The sequence below is a fragment of the Leucopleurus acutus genome (assembly GCF_964270905.1).
Source record: "Leucopleurus acutus genome assembly, chromosome: 2".
Taxonomy (NCBI): Eukaryota; Metazoa; Chordata; class Mammalia; order Artiodactyla; family Delphinidae; genus Leucopleurus; species Leucopleurus acutus.
The window spans coordinates 124,747,093-124,767,795 of NC_139143.1; the positions used below are offsets into that span (position 1 = coordinate 124,747,093).

Sequence of the window (20,703 nt, forward strand, 5' to 3'; positions counted from 1 at the left end):
TCCAGTTTTCTTGAGGACATTAGTCACCAGAATGATCTTTCCCACCCTTCTTCTGCATCAGCTCATTCCAAACCCAGACTGGAATGATGAGAAATGGACACTTTTAACCCTCCTCTTTAGCTGAAGCTCCTCTACTTTCTTTCTCACCAGGCCTCAAGAAGACATGAGGAAAAAGCAAGGTTTACTTGGCTTAATCCAACTCTGTATCTCCTTGGGATACATCAAATATGTTTAGTAGAAAAAAGGAGTTTCAAGCTATTTCTACAGAAATAGAAAATAAGGGTTTAATCGGAACATCATCAGTAGACAACACTCATGATCTGTCAAATGCAATTACATTTATTTTTTTCATTTCTTCAACACAAATCATTGGGAATTTACCATGTACTAACCTGGACCAGGCGCTGAAGCTCAGAGAGTATCAGTCAGCCTTCACTTATATGGTTACCTGTGGACATCTACTCTCAAGTTGTTTTGAGAATTGAGTCTTGTAAGTAAGGTGTTGCTTATAAGTTTTTTCTATTATTTCCCATACTCAGCTCCAAACTAGCTGTATGACTTTGAGCAAGTTAATGAACTTCCCTGGACTCATTATCTTCTGTAAAAGAAGCTTAAAATAGGATCAATACTTCTAACATAGGCTTCTGATAAAGTTTAATGTTCAGCAGCATGACTGACACTTAATGTTAGTATTTTCACTCCATCAGGAAGGCTATGGATGCTGCCGTCATCCTGGCAAACAACACATTGTCTCATTTATAGTCACATTTTGTGTGGGAAGATCTTGTGGGTCCATTGATATCACCAGTTGGAGAAACAGCCATTTCTCTTATTTTGATTTTCTCTGCAACATGTATATTTTTATTAAAAACTTTGCCTCATTTATTTTAAATGTAGTTTTATGAAATACAAACTGAAAAGGATAAAGATATGGGAATCTAAACTAAAAATGCATTTCTCATTTCTTTCTATCCAGGGTTCCCACATACATGCAACACACAACTGTGGGAAACTTAGTGCCCCATGAGACAGTCCTTTGACAGATAGAATATGGGTGCTTGAGTTGAGTGACAAAAACAAATAGAACATAAATGGTATAAGAATTCTTAGGGTGAATTTGTGTTTAGAAATTCACTTGCCTTTCATTAAAGTGGAACAAAAGAGCAGAATGTGTACTGGTGTCAGAATTGAAATAACGGATTTCTTATGCTATTGGCAATATTATATATTTTAAAAACATGTAATTTTTAAAAGTAAGACAATTTTTAATCTAACTTAATTGCAATATTTTCTACTTTTTGGGGGTGTTCACAGAACCAAAAATTGTATTAGGGTAAGTACTTTATCTCAATTAATTATTAATTAATAATCAATTAATTATTGTACCTTATTATATTAGTATATATGATAGTTTAGGGTAAGTATGATAGTATATATGATAGTTTAGGGTAAGTACTTTATCTCAATTAATTATTAATTATCAATTAATTATTGTATCTTATTATATTAGTATATATGATAGTTTTTCATAATTGAATATAAAGTATGTAGGCATTTTAATATAACTATGGCTTTCACCTTTGCATGTGTTCTTCAGGGAAACAAAAGCACATCCATTATTTAAATCTATTCCTTGTATTTCATTAAATAGAATTGAACATGCTTGTAATTCTAGAGCTGTATTTTATTTTTCAGAAGTTAACTTTCAGAAAGGGAGAGTTTCTAGTTCTCAATATGAAAAGATATTGCTAGTGGAATGCCACAACAGTACTTGGAAAAGATGGGTTGTAAACAAAGAGTAAAATAGAAATCACTGGCACAGAACTAAAATCCAGTCTTATTAGGGTAAGAAAATATATTCAATTTGAAAACAGAAATTACCTTCCTATACAAATTTTTCGAGCTTTGGAGAAATAATTCAGTTTCATCATATGTTTTGCTTACTCACATAGAATGTAACTAAGACTGTTATTTTTATTTATTTATTTTTTATGCAGTAGCCTAAATTCCATTTCACACTTTTGCCAGGTAATTCTCAGCTCAAGCCAACCTTGGGCTTGAGGGATTTCTTCTGCTTTGTGCTCAGGGAAACAATAGAGCATAATTTTGAATGCACAGCAGTTCATTACAAGATCAATTTGATTGTACCAAAATCATATAACCTCAGATTATTTAATCAACTCATTTCATAAGCAGAAGACAAATGAATATAAAAGCAAATAGCTTACTTTTACTTGATATTTAACATAATTAATATAGTTTTCTGGTTTTGCATTTCAAGGATTCATACTACATACATATTCAACAAAGAAAAATATACTATTGCATGCTGATACTGACGTTTCCCATCTTGCCTGAAAATATGTCTTCACTTAAAATTCTGCACTGCAGAGAAATATATGAAAATAGCCCCCTCAGTTTTTTCATCATAAAAGCATTATTTGACTTGGGGTAATTTGGAGGATCACAGAGTAATAGTGCTTTATGTAAAGGATGTTTCATATCTCTATCTGCACCTATATCTCTATAGAGATATATATCTACAAGAATAGATCCTTCAATAAACCTTTAAAGGAAAGTGTCCAGAGTTTAAGGGTTCAGTATTTCTCTATCACCCATAAGTCCTCCACATAAAATAGGTTGGAGCTTCAACCAAGATTGGGTCTTTAGAGATTACCTCTGGAGTTAATATTCTCCTTCGTTTGAATTGCTTTTTCTCCTTCTTCTCTTACATCATCACTCTAAAATGAACTGAAATTGTTCAATAAGCTCATAAACAAACTACTCAGTTTGAACCTAAAGACCACTTCAAATTCTCTTCCCATTTATCAGGACCAAAAGGGTCTAGATTTGCAGCAGTTTGGTGTATACCTAATTAGGGTTCTCAAGAAAAATTGTGTCAATTTTTCTGCACCACTATGCAACCTCCAATTATTATTTTTTAATCATTTTCCAACAGTATTGTCTTTTTCATGACAATATTCCACTTATAAATATTAACTAATTACTAAATCTATTTCCTGGTAGCACATGAGGTCTTGTTGATTTCAGTGATAGGCTGAGGTGAAATCTGCTGAAATAATGGAACTTTGCAGTATTCCAAACGTGAATGCCAGTTGTAGCCACAAGTGTTGCATATATTTCTTAAGTTTTTCTTCAAAAATTAAATGTAAATTAGATATTTTCCCACCAATCTCTCTGCTGAAGTGCCACAATCAGCAGTTTAGAATTTCCATTGGTTTTCTCAAAAGAGCATATTAATAATGATTTCCTCACCTGCTTATAATTCTATAAATTATTCTAGAAAGTTTTGTCACTGTAAGCTTGTTTTTAAAAATATATTTTAAAATATTTATATGTGTCATTCCACAACTCTCTCTAGAACTATATAAATTCACACATTGTCATTCACATAATTAGAGTCTTAAAAAATTAAGTTAATATAGAATCCATTTTTCATTTATTATATTTGAGGACATCATTAAAGTTTATGGCTTTTAGAAATAAAAATATGCATGTGTTTAGTAACTTAAAAATCCTAGCGATGTCAAATTAAAAATAAAATACTTTTTACCTTGTATACTAATTCCAAACATTATTTTCTATTTACCACAGTTAAATAGTTACTATAGCCCTCTCCAGAAAAAAATAAAATGTAAATCCTAAATATTGATACTCGCATACATACACACATACAACTCTTTGAATATCCATGCATATCCATGTAATTATCTTCTTTAGCAAATTTTATGAAATGGCTCACTCATGTACATTGTTCTATTCCTTACTTTTTTGTATACTAACATTTTTTAGAGAGATTTCATCTCAGCATACATACCACTTCTGTTCCATTATCTATGCCCTTTTATGAATCATATCAGTGGGCTGCCTTACCCTTTGGCTTTAGGTTGGATTTGGCCAATAAGAGGCATGAGAGGAAATCAGAGGGAAGGAGAAGAGTGAAGGTGAGGTATTTAATCTCCCATACCTCTCTGTGCTTGGTTACCTCAGGCTGGCTCTGCCTCTACACTGCAGGTCACAGCTCCTGACAGGTAATCCTTTGCCTCCAGCTGCCAATAATAATTTCCTTCCCTCATTCCTTCAGGTTTAAGGATGGTAATGACCTCTGCTGTCAATAATCCCACAATCCTGCACTATTTCCACTATCTCCTGAATTTCCCTTTTTACCTTGCCCATATCTTTGTAAAAGACCCTTGATTATTTCCAATAATTGTTTATTTGAATAAGCTATTTGTTTTTTGTTGTAGTTGTATTTTACAAGGTAAGGATTTGGTTCTTATATGGATGCCCGTGGAGCCTCTAAGAGAGGTTCGAGTTTTAAATAGTATCATTTGGCAGCTGAATGGAGAACAGATGACAGAGAGAAAGAGTTGGTAGCAGAGAGACCATCGAAGTGGATATTATAACAATCCAGATAAGAGATGATGGCAGCTTGCATGAAGTGGTCAAAGTAGATGTAGGGAAGGGGTTGAATACTAGATACATTTTTTAACAAATCTGATAGGATTTTCTGATGGATTGATTTTAGGATATGAGAGAAAGAGAGAGCCCCCCCCCAAAACTTCAGAGTTTTTGGTCTGAGCAACTCGAAGAATGGAAGTGACTTCACCAAAACAAGACGAGTAGATTTTAGGAAAAAAATCAAGAACTTGCATTTGGAAAAATTTTAATTTTTCCATATCAACTAGACAGTCCAATAGGAAAATAAAAATCTGGGGTTTCAAGGAGTAAACATGGGAAAAATCAATACAGAGATGGCATTTATTGTAAGAGACTGGATAAAACTGATAACATTGTGTGTAAAAAGGGAAGGTGAGAGAACTCAGTCTTGGAACAATGATGTTTTGGGCAAAGGTTGGAAGAAAAATAAACCCTGGAAAGGGACAAAAGCCAGAAGACAGTGGAGTAAGAGAATAATCGACAGATTTTGAGAAGCTACATAAAAAAATTGCTTCAAGAGAGAGAATGATGAATTTTGTTAAATGCTGCTTAGAAGGCAAGTTACAATTGACCAATGAATAGGGTTTCAAGGAAGTCATTATGGGGCTTGACAAAAATATTGTGTGGCAAGACTTCATTACGGAATGGAAGAAGTAGAAATATAGACAGTAAATGTAGATTACTCTTTCAAGGGATTCTCATCAAGGTCAACAAAATCAAAAAGGAATAGTAGGGCTTCCCTGGTGGCGCAGTGGTTGAGAGTCCGCCTGCCGATGCAGGGGACACGGGTTCATGCCCTGGTCTGGGAAGATCCCACATGCCGCTGAGCGGCTGGGTCCGTGAGCCATGGCCGCTGAGCCTGCGCGTCCGGAGCCTGTGTTCCGCAACGAGAGAGGCCACAACAGTGAGAGGCCCGCGTACCGCAAAAAAAAAAAAAAAAAAAAAAGGAACAGTAAAAGGGGAAATTAGTGTCCAAAGGAAGATATATACTTGGTGTTAGAAGAATGTGAATTTTTTCCTATGCATTTTTCTACTCTCTTTTTTAAATAAAAAGCAAAGTTTTCAGCTGAGAGTAAAGAGGGGAAGGAGGGTTGAAGTTTTGCAGACACAGAAATATAATAGCCATCTCAGACAGAGGTCAGCAAACATTTGTCCCAAAGAGCCAGATATCAAATATGTTAGGCTTTGTGAAAGATAAAGTCTCTGTCACAGCTACAACTTCTGTGTTACATTGTAAAAGCAGCCACAGACAACACATAAACAAATAAGCATGACTGTGTCAATAAAATTTTATTTATAAAAGCAATCAGAGATGTATTTGGCTCACAGAAGGTAGCTTGCTGACCCCTGATCTAGAAGAGTGAAAAAAAGTGAATGGACAAGAGAAATGCAATAGAGTTTCCAGAAAGCTCTGCAAGGCTGCTTTGAGGGTATAATCATAAATATAAAGTGGGATTAGCCAGGATGGAGCGGTTTTTCTTTAATCACGTTCTAGGTGCTTGTGGGCAGAGGTACCCGTGCTAAAGAAAATGTTGAAAAAGACATGCTTCTTTTATCCTTAGTTTCTGCCAAGATGTGAGCTGCTCTAGTCACTTAACCTCCCCTCTCTTTTCATTCCTTTCATCTTGTGCTTTCTTTTGTATGGCTGGCCATCCTCCGTTCAGCAGCCTGAGTGATTTTCTTAATCCCTCTCTCAGACCAGTAGTTGCCTGCGTTCTCCCCTTCAGGGTCTCACTGCATGTGCCATATTCCAAGCATGCCTCCCTAGGCCTTGCAGGAGCCGGATCCTCCCTCCTCTGTCTCATCTCGCAGCTCTTTATTCTCTTGTTATTACACTCCATGCATTCTGATCCTGTTTCTCGAATGTGTCAAAGCTTATTCTCTCCTCAGGCTCTTTCCTCTGCTTGGAATGCTCTTCTTCTGAACCTTACCTAAATTCCTGTTCATTTCTCAAACTCTGTTTAAAATGCCCCGTCCTCTTGGAGGCTTTCCCCAGCCTTATGAATATTCCCCTGCCCCCTCCATACCTCCTCCTACCCACACAGCAGCCCATTAATTTTTCCTCTAGGACTCTGCCCTTCCCCTTCACCGGGTTCAACATAATGATGCATTTATACCTGACGTCATTTGTTTAATGTCTAGATGACTACTAAAGGATGCACCTCATGAGGGCAGAGTCCACGTACAGTTTGTTCCACCAACACACATCCTGGCATAGCCCTTGATGTAGTAGATTTGTAATCAGGATTTACTGGTGAATGAATTAAGGAATTCTCTCAGATCTTCTGCATTTTATGGTTGAGAGGTAAGCTAGGAGCCCCACTTCTGCTTTCTGTTACTCCTCGCATTGTTCTGCTCAGGCTGCCATGAAAGAATGCCACACCCTGGGTGACTTAAACAACAAGAATTCATTTTCTCACAGTTCTGGAGGGTGGAAGTCCAAGATCAAGGTGCCAGCCGAGTTGGCTTCTGGTGAGGAATCTCCCCTCAGTATGCAGACAGTATCTTCTTGCTGTGTCCTCACGTGACCTTTTCTCTGCACAGGCTCACACAGGAGAGCTCTGTGTCTCTTCCTCTTATTGTTAGGACACCAGTCCTATTGATAAGGGCTCCAACCACATGACCACATTTTATCTTTCCTTAAAGGCTCTATATACAAATATTGTCACACGGGGGTTAGAGCTTCAACATATCAAGTTAGAGGTACACAATTCTGTCCTAATACTCCTCCGCTCTAGACTGGGTCAGGTTCTCTCTTATATGCTCCCATAGTGCCCTGCTACACACCATTATACACTAGTCTATTACACTCCGCATCTTACATGTCTGATTCCATGTCTCTCTTTCTGTTTGATACTTAAGTTCAGAAGAGCACAAGTTGTATCAGTCTTGCTCAACATTCTATCCCAGTTATGCATACTACCTGGCACATAGTAAACACCCAAAACTACTTTTTGAATAAATGAGTGTTTTCTGTATTCAGAGCTTTATCTTACAGAGAAATCCTAATATTTGTGTGCTCCAACTAATTACACTGTCTTATGGGAAACATAATCCTTTGAAGATTTTTCACTTGCATTCTACAGAGTCAATCTGAAGATAGAAAAACAAATTAAAAATTAAAATACAAAAGGGGGGGCTATGGTTTATGAGTCTTAACACATAGATACAAATGTGATGTGTGAAACTTGTTTGATGTTGATTTGGACAAAACCATAAAACAGACAGTCTGGGGACAATAGAAAAAATGTAAACACAGACTGGATACTAGATGATATAAATGATTTTAATTTTGCTAGGTTCATGATAATGGCATCATGATGTTTTTAAGTCCTTACTTATTAGAGATAATGTATTTACTGGAAAATGACATGAGATATAATATCTTGGATTTCAAAAAATATTCCAGGAACAGAAAGTAGAGAAGAGAGATAAAATGAGATTAGTAAAGTGTCAATATTTGTTGAAGCTGGGTGATGGAACATAAGGATTCATTTATACTATTCCCTCCCATTTTTATGCTTAAAATTTCTATAATAAAATTTTAAAAAACAGATGAAATGGAAAGAAGTGCTATGCACAAAGTTTTTGACTTTTTAAAATTTTTCCATGCAAAATCAAACCTATAATCCTTTAGGGGGATTAATTCAGTTATAGCGATGGTGGAGTATAATGGCAACTGGCCAAAAAATAACTTTGTTATTTTATTTGAACTCACCAAGTCACTGGCCAAACAACTTGTCATCCCTGTCAATATTCAGTATCCTGGGGGACAAAATGGAAGAATTTATATTCCATATTAAAAATCACACCTTGAACTGAATATAGAAAGGCAACTTGGAAATTTTTGAAAGTTTCATCAAGAGTAAATATATAAAGTTTGAAAAATTATGGTGTTTCATATCGATGGTTGAAATAGCATGAAAGGTAGTAAAATCACCCCATTCACTCCTGAAGAGCAATCTGTCTTGAAATCTGTCATGAAGTAGGGGCCTTGTTGAATTTAGGAATTAATTTTTCAAATGACTGAGGTAATTGCAGTAGTAATATTGAGATAAAAAGACTCCTCCTCATGATGTCATATTGAGCCACTTTACATTATTATTTATATTTTGTAGATATGATGTAGAAATGCTCAGAAATGCACTGCCCACAGGGATCTCTTTCATTGTGCCATAAAGATAACTATTCAAAAATAAACTAGTAAACTAAAAGATGAATTAAAGGGAAAATAACTCTTACAAAGTGCCCACTTTTTTTTTTTTTTTTATTCAGTACGCGGGCCTCTCACTGTTGTGGCCTCTCCCGTTGCAGGGCACAGGCTCCGGACGCGCAGGATTAGCAGCCATGGCTCACAGGCCCAGCCGCTCCGTGGCATGTGGGATCTTCCCAGACCGGGGCACGAACCCGTGTCCCCTGCATCGGCAGGTGGACTCTCAACCACTGAGCCACCAGGGAAGCCCAGTGCCCACTTTTTGATATTAACTAATCAAGGGCAATATTCATTCTTTCATTTAACATACAAATAATTTATTTGCATTATAATCTATCAAGTAGAAATTATCCTATACATAAATTGAGAACCAGAGTATTTTAGGCAATTTTCCCCAGGTTGCGCAGTTAATAAAAGAAGGGCTCTGATTAAAACCCAGATGTATATGACTCCAAACCTGTTTGCTTAACCACTTGTGTACATTATGTTACTACATTTATGAAACATCCATTGAGCACTGGAGGAGTTATATATGCCCTGGTTTAAGGTTGCAGCTTGAGATTTTAAAAACAGAAAGTTGATCTAGGATTACTTGTTGTTTGTGTAGGTGAAATGTCTCAGTCCTTTGGGGTACTATAACAAAAATACCGTTATACCGTTATACCGACAACTTAAACAATAAACATTTATTTCTCACAGTTCTGGAGGCTGAGAAGTCCAGGATCAAAGTGCCAGCAGATTCAGTGTCTGGTGAGGACCTGTTTTCTGATTTGCAGATAGCTACCTTCTCACTGTGTCCTCACATGGCGGAAGGTGCTAGAGAGTCCTCTGGGGTTTCTTCTATAAGGGCGCTCACCCCATTCATGAGGGCTCCACCCTCATGACCTAATCATCTTCCAAATGCTGGTCTCCTAACACTGTCACACTGGGCATTAGGATTTCATCATGAATTTAGGAAAAACACAAACATTCAATTCATAACAGAGTCAGACCTCATAATGATCCATGGTCTGGCCCTTCATTGGAAGGTTCATGGAACTATTTTGTCAGGTCCACCAGAGTTAATTAGACCCAGGGATCTGACTGACTGCTTCACAACTACAGACTCAGTATCAACTGGTCTTAAGTTAGGAATTAACTAAAAGATTTCTGCCACACAATATTCCTCAACACCAGTTTACATAACTTTAAATAATGTGAGCAGGGACTCAACAAACAGCCAAATAACAGTTGCTTCAGGCTGTCTCACCACATGTACAGCACAGTTTCCAGACACTCCACCCCACTACCACCACACAGGCTATGCTTCCTGCAAGAGATAAGGTCAAAGTGGGTGAGGACCACTTCAATATGGAAAAACATACCCGCTCTGGTCCCTGTCTAGCATTTGCACTATACTTGTCACAAGATCCCTTTAAGAGTACTTGGGATCTTTAATCAAAGGATATCTAACTATTTAGAAGAAAGATATTGCCACAATCTCTGGACAATTTCCAAGGTTGTATTTATACTGAGCTTCATCTTTCCAGAATGATCAAAACACTCTCCAGTCTTTGTTACAATTTTATAATAAATTGTGCACATTCTTCTAAAATTTTGGATATCACATGAATAAAGAAATGCATGTATGAAGGTGTATGTGTTATATATATATATTTATATATGTTGGAAAATGTTTGTCTTGCTGTAACGTAAACTATGAACCTTGGTTGATAATCATGTGTCAATATAGGTTCATTGATTGTAACAAATGTACCACTATGGTGTGGGATGTCCATAGCAGGGAAGGTTGTGGGTGTGTGGAAATAGGAAATACATGGAATTCTCTGTACTTTTCACACAATTTTGCTGTGAACTTAAAACTACTCTAAAAAAAATTAAGCTTATTAATTTAAAAAAATCTGTCAATGGATTTTATCCCTAAAACACAAGTAATTAATTGTTAACATCATTATTTTTTTTCTTTTTTCCTTGTATTTAATGAACTATTTCTGTATATATCTGGTCATAACAGTAAATTAAAATGGAGTTTAAGGCATTTCACCAAATATTTCTCATCTTTTAAAAAGTAAAAGTTAAAATTCATTTTTGTTAAGGTAAACTAACCTATGTGTAAATTATACATCTTTCTCATAAGAAAATATTAATTCCTAATCTTGTGTTGGTGACTTTTTGTTTCAGAGATAAATACAAATGTATCATTCTTTCCAGCATAAAGAAACCACTAAAGGAAATGCTTTCACACTCTTTTCAGCTTTCCTATTGTCTCCATAGATTCTATCCAGATGAACTTGTGTAATTCAGAGCAAACCAATTATTTCAGTCTTTTCATATGCTTATATTTTAGAATCAGATCAGTGAACTGAACTGATTAATGGGGAGGTTCAAAAAGAGATCAAAGTTTTTAGCAGATTTTCCAATGAAGAAAATTACCAGTAGGCTAGACCAAAAGGCTAGACTGAATCTAATTATATGAAAAAAATCAAATACAACTGCAGTCAGCTTAAATAACAACACATCTATTAAACTGTAATGCACAGAATACAGTTCTATTTTAGGCTCCTTGAGGATTATTTAAAGAAATTAAAATCTTATTTAAACCATTTTGTGCTCAAAAGTACAATGCTTAAAAGAAATATGAACATTATTGAAACTTTTAAAACATAGAAATTTGAAATGGGTACACCTAAGAGTTGCCCCTCCCCAATTCCAAAATTGACTATTTTCATAAACATTGGTTCATTTACTTTTCTGAATTAATGAACTGAATGTGTTTTTGCCATAACCCCTTACCACCAGTGGGAATTATTAACCTGGGGGAAGGGGGTGGGGGGAGTTGGTGGCCAGGAAGGGAATAGAAGTAAAGTACTTGATTAATTTCTTCTCAGGCCCTTCTTCCCATTTCCACAGTAGAAGAAGGCAAGAATTATGACTTTGTGTCTAAGCAGAACTAAGTTTCAAATAAGTTACATCTCTTGTGATTCTCAGAGCAATATTGGAGACTACAAAGGATGTGAGTCAGTGTGGAGATTCCTGGTGCTGTGTTCAAGTTCTAAAATCTTTGAATATTAGTGAACCCCACAAAAAGAATCCCTGAAGATCTGATGTATAGATTTTTGAGTTATCTGTTAGACTGAAAATAATATATGTTGTGTATTCATATCTCTTCTGGGTCAAATAACAACTTGATTCCTATTATCCCTGTCCCCACAGAAAACCAGCATCAGAACCAGTGTTGTCTATGAAATGAACAATTTTATAAATTTTCAGTAAATATTTAATATCACAGGTAAGATACTTTATTTTTCATACATCTTTTAAGATATTGATTATGCACCTCATATACTTGAATATTATGATTATTATTCTTTATCCATTTAAGGCGACATTCTTAGGAGTGAGCACAGGGACTTCCTAAATTATTTTCCTTATCAACACAGCCAGCTCCAGCCTGTTTTCTAATATCACAGTAATTTAACAGCTGAGCTGGCAGCAAGACATGGGCCAGAGCTGCAAGGAAAGTGAGAGCCACAGTCTTTTTAGCGAAAGCTAAAATGCGCTTTTGCATCTCACAATGGTTTCGCAGCTGCCATTCATCTAATCCCAGCAGAATGCCTGTGCCCAATTCAGCTATTTTCTATTTTTATACATAATCTGGTACCTTTTAACAAAATAAGCGGGACTTTCTAATAAGGAGCCAACAATTTAATCTTTCTTTAATGGCTCACCCTACACCTTTGTGTGTTCATCAGAGGTAGGCAAAGCTCTTCTGTAGCTTAAATAATGATCATTGTCTTAACAAATATGAAACAAGTATAATCATGGAGAGTCAAACCAAGCAGGGACCTTAGGTTGTCAAGACATTCCTTTTCACACATAGCCAGTGTAATCTTGTTTGGTTGATTTTTAAAATTGATTTATACAATGGAAAAGCCACAAAACTGGTATTTTCTAATATTCGTATGTTGTTCACAATACATTGCTAAAAGAGATCCTGAAAATAAAGTTAAGTGGGAAGGCACTGGATGTGGCCAACTCTTGATACATTAAGTTACTTCCAAATAGAAAACAATTCAGAATATCTCAAAACACAGTAGCTCCAAATAGTCTACAGAGCTATGCCAATTCCAACAAAAAAATATGAATATTCACCTGCAAATGTACACATTCATTCTGTACTAAAATATTTTTGGCTAGACATTAGACACACTCCTGAAGGGTATATTAGCTGTCAGATCATATAGGCCTTATAAAAAGGCTACATCATTGGACTTTATATGTTCTTTTAGTTATCTATTGCTGCATAGCCAGTTATCTCAAAACTTAGTGCTTAAAACAGAAAACATTTAGAGTTGATTCTCATTATTTACAGTAGTTATATTTTATAAAGTCACTGCAAACACAGAAGTAGTGAATACTGAACCATTGCTCCTGGGGAAACACAGGCTTAGGCTCCTGCAAGCCTCTGGCCACAAACTTTTTATCAACCAATCGATACATAAATTTGTTTTATGTGTATTACTCATTAAAAACAACTTGTTTAATATATACTGTTGATTCATTAATATTGAACTCGTGGCCAACAGCTCTATAATTCATGCCTGAGAGAAGTTTGTCTAACACATATATTTTCCCTAAAAGGCACATCACAGCCTTCTTGTACTTAGGAACACTAGACGCACTTCAGCACTTTGCTTGGGGCCATTGTAAACAACGAAATCACCATCAAAAAACACCAAAATGCGAAAAACGCAGCACCAAATAGACAATGAAAAGGACACTTGTTTACAGTAGGAGACCTTATAGAAGATGGCAGAGATTGCCTTGTTTGATCTTAACTGGGAAGAGGCGCAATCATTGGGCTACTCAGATTTTTCACTGCTCTGCACATGGCGGTGAGTGACTGTAAAAATGCCATGATGTTGATTTTGTGGTTATGAACATATTTTAGCAAGTAGGCGAATTTGCAAATAGAGAATCTGTGAATAATGAAGACAGATTGTATTTTTGCAGTCTCTGAGGGACAGGAATCTGAGAATGGCTTAGCTAGCTCTTACTCATTCCTCAGAATTGAATTTATATGACACTTCCTCCTAGAAGCCTGTCCTAGATAAGACTGAGTTAAGTCTTCTCCCTGTCTCTTGTGCCCACTTTTATCATATCACTTGTTAGACTAAGCCATCAAGTCACGGTAACACGTCTTTCTCAATACTCAATTGTAAGCTCCTTCAGGGCAAGAACTGTGTCTTACTCCTCATTATATTTCCAGCACCTTCCACAAGAGTTGGCTTAATAGGGCTCTCAATAATTCTTGAATAGCTCAATAAATTAAAATCTACTTTTAAGTAATGGGGTAGGTAATGTCAACGTGGAAATACTGAAGTACCTCCCAGTGTATTGTGTATTTAATTTTTAGTTATCAATGAAATGAACACATTTGCTTCTTTAAATATTAGCTCTGAGGACTACCTTGCATCAAGGAATTTACAAATATTGTACAAGTATTAATGGATTGAGATAGCTGGAAAAAAAAAAGCTGGTAAAATAACAAATGAATCATTATTAACTTTAAATCAGTCAAATCTTGGACTGCTGAAAAATTTGTCCAGGTTATTGTCAAGGACTTGGAGAGCTTTCCCTCCTTGAAAGCTAAAATGTTGGCCTGCCGTAGTTTCATGAAAGGAGAACACAACGACAGCAGGAATAAAAAGGAAAAAATCATTAGAGACACTGTAACCATTAAAATGACTATAAGTGAATATTTTGAACAACTTTATGCCAATAAATTTGACAACTTAGGTAAATGGACAATTTCATCAGACACATACACACACAAAAATAGACAGCACAAAATACCGATAACTGTAAAGGAAATTAATATCATTTTTTTTTCCCACAAAGAACCGTGGACTCAGATGGCTTCACTGTTGAATTCTACCAAGTATTTAAGGAGGAAATAATACCTATTATACACAAACTTTCAGAAATTAGTGGAAGAGAGAAGACTTCCCAATATATTTTATAAAACCAGAATAACTTTGTGGTGAAATATTACAAGAAAAAAATCAGACCAATATCTCTCACAAACACAGATGCAAAAATTCATAACAAAATATTAATGAATTCAATCAATCCATGTATAAAAAGGATAATATGTTATGGCAAAGGTAATTTATCCCAGAAATTTAGTCTAGTGTTTCATTCAAAAATCAATGTAACTCAATACATTAACAGAATAAAAGAGAAAGCCATATGACTTTCTTAGGAGGACAAAAAAAAAAAAAAAGGCAAAATTCAACACCCATTCATGATTTTAAAAAAACAACACATCAAACTAAGAATAGAAAGAAACTTCCCCTTAATCCAAGAAGGGGAATTTAAGAACAGTCTAATGCTGACATCGCACTTAATAAAATATTGAGCCCTTTTCTCCTGAGAGAGGAAAAAAGGTCAAGATATTCACTCTTACCACTTCTGTTTAGCACTGTATTGAATGTCCAAGCCAGTGCAATAAAGTAAAAATATTTAAAAATAAATAAAAAACCTAAAATCTAGGAATAAGTAAAACTGTCCTTATGTGAAAATGCCATGATTATGTATAAAACTCTATGTAGTCTACAAAACAATGGCTAAAATTAATAAGTGAAGTGATCAGGATCACAGGATTCAAAATAAATATATAAAAATGACTTGTATTTTTATCTACTAGCAATGAACAATACCATTAAAAGTAACATTTCAGGGCTTCCCTGGTGGTGCAGTGGTTGAGAGTCCGCCTGCCGATGCAGGGGACGCGGGTTCGTGCCCCGGTCCGGGAAGATCCCGCGTGCCGCGGGGCAGCTGGGTCCATGAGCCATGGCCGCGGAGCCTGTGCGTCCGGAGCCTGTGCTCCGCAGCGGGGGAGGCCACAGCAGTGTGAGGCCCGTGTACCGCAAAAAAAAAAAGTAACATTTCAAAGTACTTTACAGGCTCCGGACGCGCAGGCTCCGCGGCCATGGCTCACGGGCCCAGCCGCTCCGCGACATGCGGGGTCTTCCCGGACCGGGTCACGAACCCGCGTCCCCTGCATCGGCAGGCGGACTCTCAACCACTGCGCCACCAGGTAAGCCCCAAATTACTTTATTAAATCCAATGAAATATATGCACAACCTGTATATTGAAAAATAGAATACATTGCCCAAAGGAATTAATGAAGACCCAAAGGGATAGATTTACCCTTTTATGTATTGGAAGGTTCAATATTTTTAAGATGTTCCTTCTCTAATTTTCCCCATGGATTCAACACAATCCCTAACAAAATCCTAAAAGGATTTCTAATAGAAACTGGTGAGAAAATTCTAAAATTCTTATGGAAATGCAAAGAACCTAGAAAATATCTTGAAAAAAAATAGTTGAAGAAATTACATGAACTGATTTCAAAATTTACATAACTAAGTGTGATTTTGGTGTAAGATAGAGAGATTCATGAACAGAATAGAGTCCAGAAACAGACTCACATATCTAGCCATTTGATAAATAAATTGGGAAAGAAGAGGGGTTTTGACAAATGTTGATTAAACAACTAAATATCTATATGAAAGTAGACCCCAATTTCAAACCATACACAAAGATTAATTTGAGATAAGTCATAGGCCTAAATTGAAAATTCAGAACCATAAAACTTCTAAAAGGATCCAAACTGTAATATCCTAATAACCTTAGAGTAAGCAAAGATTTCTTGGTAAGGACAAAAACAAAAAAACAAAACCACTCAACTTTTAGCAGAAGTGAAATGGATTAATTGGAAATTTTCTGCTCATGAAAAGATTTCCCTTAAAAATGAAGAGATAAACCAAATGCAAGGAGAAATATTCATGACATTTATATGACAAAAACACATATTCAGATTATACAAAAACTCCTACAATAAACAATAAAATTATGAATAGTCTAATTTTTTTAATGGATACATTATTACAACAGGCAATTTCCAAAAGAAGATATTCAAGTGATATTCAAAAATTCAATATTCAAGATATTCAAAAGATAAGCACAAGCATATTCAATATTCAAGATATTCAAAAGATAAGCACATGAAAAGGCACTCAAAATCATTTGCGATCAGGGACATAAAAAGTAAAATGAAAACCACAGGGGCTGGAGGCTCCGCGTGGCGGGCGACACGTTCCGGGCGCGGGAGAGCGAGGGAGGCCGGGCCGCCGCCAGGGCCATGAAGCCCCCGGGAGGAGAGCCGAGCGATCGTCCAGAAGCAGCCGCACCTCCACGCAGGCCTAAACAGGATGGCATCTAATATTTTGGGACCCACTGAAGAACCTCAGAACTTACCCAAAAGGACCAAACCCCCTGGGGGGAAAGGAAGTGGTATATTTGACGAATCCACGCCTGTGCAGACGCGACAGCGTCTGAACCACCCTGGTGGGAAGACCAGTGACATTTTTGGCTCCCCAGTCGCTGCTGCTTCACCCATGGCACACCCAACAAACCCAAGGACCACGTGTTCCTGTGTGAGGGAGAGGACACACCGGACCTTAGAGCCGCAGCCAGCGCCTCCCCCAGACAAGAGCTGGGGCGCCCAGTGGCCCGGGAGGAGCAGCCCGTGCCCAGCAGCCGGCGCCCGCCATCGGCAGTCATGAGCCCAGGCTGATCCCGAGACCTCGCTCCCACAACAAAGTCCTGAACCCGCCTGGAGGCAAGTCCAGCGTCTCCTTCTACTGAGACTCTGCTGCGTCCCCCAGAGCCAGACAGGAAACTCGAGAGATAGGATTTCAAAGTTGTAGTTTCTTTAGCCCGAAGGAGCAGGGTGGGGAGACGGTGTGTTGGGTGGACACCCGCAGCTGCTGCTCCGGCTTCACTGCCATCACTAGAAGCCCGGGACCTCGCCTGCCGGACTACCAAGGGAGGAAACGTGATGCCTGGTGTGGGAGGAGCTCTCGGGTGGGTGGGCGGGGAGGCGGTGCCAGGCCAGGTGCGCCTGAAGAGTGAGCTCTTCGCGTCCTTGGTGTGTTGGCTAGCTGGGTATCTAGGAATCACTAACACAGTAGCAGAGTTTAAAGCCTTGGAGAGAAAACCAAAAACCACATGTCCGTTGCTGTGGGATAGAAGAGCAAGACACACTGAAACCCTGGCGGGGTGGGGAGGCGGGTATCTGGATAGAACCCTGAGGTCCTGACGCCGTTTACCCTTCATGGACACGGTCTCCATTCCTGCGACTTCGGCCGCAGTGTTTTTCGCTTCAGTTCCGCAGATTTTCTTGAAACATCTTCATTGCTTTTCCTCAGCAACTGTCAACAAAAAACCAAAATGTTGTTCTCAGTCGTACGCTTTATGGAAAGATTTTGCACCCTGATCTCCCGAGGTGCCCCGCTTCTGCCCTCTCAATCCTTGGCCAGATCTTATGTAGAAATCTCTCCCTTTCATCCAGGAGAGACTGGTTTGGGGCTCTTTACAGGCAGTTTTGCTTGTGAAGTGTTCCTTTTTTCCTCATCAGCCTTAAGTCCAGGCCTTTGCTCCTCACTAGTGATGTAGACAGTTCCCTTCACCAGCGACACTTCCTTTCTGCAAGACCACTAACTTCTATAGGACTTTAAAAACTCCCCAGATATATCCAGGTAATGGGATTGTTTAACTCCTTCACATGTCTTCCTTTATATTCCTGCTGACAGTGGGAAGAAGAGATGCTTGAGAAACTTGGGTTCTTAGGTTTGGATTCTGTCATAATAGCTCAAGAGCTGTTCTCAAGTACCAGCTTTACATCAGTAACTGTTGACTCTGATCTGTTTCTGACACCTTTCTAGAAAAAAAGTCTGTTGCTCAGGTACACCAAAGAGGAAGGAAAGTTTTCTTAGGCCACCCTTTATAAAGCTTTGCAGAACCTCTGGACCATATTCACAGTTTCCAGAAGAGCCTTAGAGACCTTAGGCTAAGACATTAAATAGTTTGGCAGTAAAGTCTCAACCGGCCCATTCCATGGTATTTGCCAGCAAAGATAATGGGCTGGCAAGAATCGTGCTGCTGTAATCTATCAGGCGAAAGTTTCTCCCATCCAGCCTCTGGAGGGCTATGGTCTCGGTTCCTGTACTGCAGTCACGTGGGACCAACAGTTTGGGTTGGAGCTACTGGTACGAGTGCCTACAAAGCTAATGCAGGTGCTAAAAATGTCTTCATCGTTGTTAAAGTGCAGTCGCACTCCTAGTGGCCTGGACGCTCACGTGCCTGCAGGAGCTCCCTGCCAAACTGCACGTCCTCCGCCGGCGCTGGGGGGTTCGCACGGTGCTTTGCCAAGTAAAGACACTTTGCCTTTCTGTCCCCCTGCTGACTTTGGAGCCGAGAAACACTGATTCCATGTGACTCTATCAAGTGCTTCCTATCTCCTCCATCCTTCAAATGGTCATTTATAGGAAAGTTGTCTGGAATTCAGAGCATTTTTTTCCACATTAAAAAATGTCATACATGGTGATTAGCTTTTAAGCTCAAATACACTAACTTCGTTAGTTAAACACACTAACTTGTTTAGCTTACAGTAAGATGTTCCAAAGGTAGAAATGAACTGCTATTTCTAACTCTTTTTTTTAATATACAAGAAAATGATTTGTGAATTCCAAATTGGATCGCCAAGAAGACCCTGACGTGCTGCTGGCCCTCAGGGCTTCAGTCTCACTGTCAGTCACATGAGGGGAAGAGCTTTCTAGATCTGTCCCCTGTCAGGGACTTCTGGGGCAGAGCTGGGGATAGAGGCCTGGGGGAAGGAGGAAAACAATCAGAGCAGAGCCTCTGGGCAGCAGTGACCGCATCGCCTTACTTTTGTCCCCATCTTCCGTCTTCCTTTCCCTCCTTGGGTCCATGCGCATGGCTTTAGAGAGCCCCGGGCAGCCTGGTCCCTGGGAGGAACAGCAGAAAAGTTTTTGCTCCTTTGAACCTGATGGGGGAGGCCATTTGCATTTGGAAAATGCTCTGTACATTAGGGACTGCCTGTATTTGGAAGCTTCATTAACTCTTGGCATCCTTTTCTCAACCTCCAAGCTGCATTCAGAAATTACTCATCTGTATTTTTATTAAGCCTTAAAATTTCTTTTATGTGCATTTGGTGCCAACTTTTTGTAAGGCTGTATCAAAAACAACAAACCAGTGCTCACATGGCGATGTAACTTTGAGAAGAGCATTCTGTTATTTTTACAAGGCAGGAGTGGGTGTAGCCGTTGAATTAAACTTATCAGTCACATACTGAGTCTTTGTCTGTTGGTCGTGTGCTGTGTGTGTGCGTGCGGGCGGGCAGGCGGGCGGACGTGTTTCCTCCACATCTATTCTCCGGAGTGCCTGAACTCTGCTCCTTCCCTTACAGATTTTCATTGGTTGAAGGGGTTTGTCTTTTTTTTTTTTTTTTAAACCAGAAGATACCCGAATTAATCTTCTCAAAGTTTATGGATTTAAGGTTTTTTTCATTTGAAAACCAAAGACTTAGCTTCAAACAGAATGGACAGGAATGTGGCAGTGTTCTTTTTAGTTTCCATAAATTGAAGGTAATGCTTCTTTTTTTCTCTTAACACCACTTCTTTTCCTGAAGAACTTGCCTCTGAGTTGACTTTGAAACTGCCATGAAAGCCTGGCAGCGAGTAGATGAAGTGCTGAGCTATTAGAATTGATCTGCCTGTAGATTCAGGTCCTGTAGAGAAAGCATAGATTGTTCTTCCTTCTTATATATTAGCTATTTTCATGTGTCCTACAAGCAAACTTAATATCCTTATGTGTATTAAGTGGACTCAGGGTGATGGAGCTTCTCAGACTGCCTGCCTGGAGAGCTCCACTAGAGGAAGCTTCCTTCTAGAAGCCTGCTGCATCAGGACCAACTAACTGGACAGCACTTCAGAAAGAAACCCAACATGGGGGACCTGACACTCTCTTCACTTGTTCATCTGAGAGCATGTTCCTGGAACAGGGCTAGCCACTGGCACCAGTACATCACCTATTTGTAGCAGCTGCTCCAGCCGCAGGCAAGCACTGAGGTTTTGGAGTGTCACAGCCTGTTTGTCTCC

General features: G+C 38.4%; 1 pseudogene across 1 annotated transcript; it reads left to right on the forward strand.

Annotated features, from left to right (window-relative positions):
* The first annotated feature begins 13,483 nt into the window (after positions 1–13,483).
* On the forward strand, positions 13,484–17,389 carry LOC309974484 (jupiter microtubule associated homolog 2-like; annotated as a pseudogene). Its single transcript has 2 exons — positions 13,484–13,569; positions 16,808–17,389. The product of its transcript is annotated as a jupiter microtubule associated homolog 2-like (transcript).
* Positions 17,390–20,703: the final 3,314 nt, after the last annotated feature.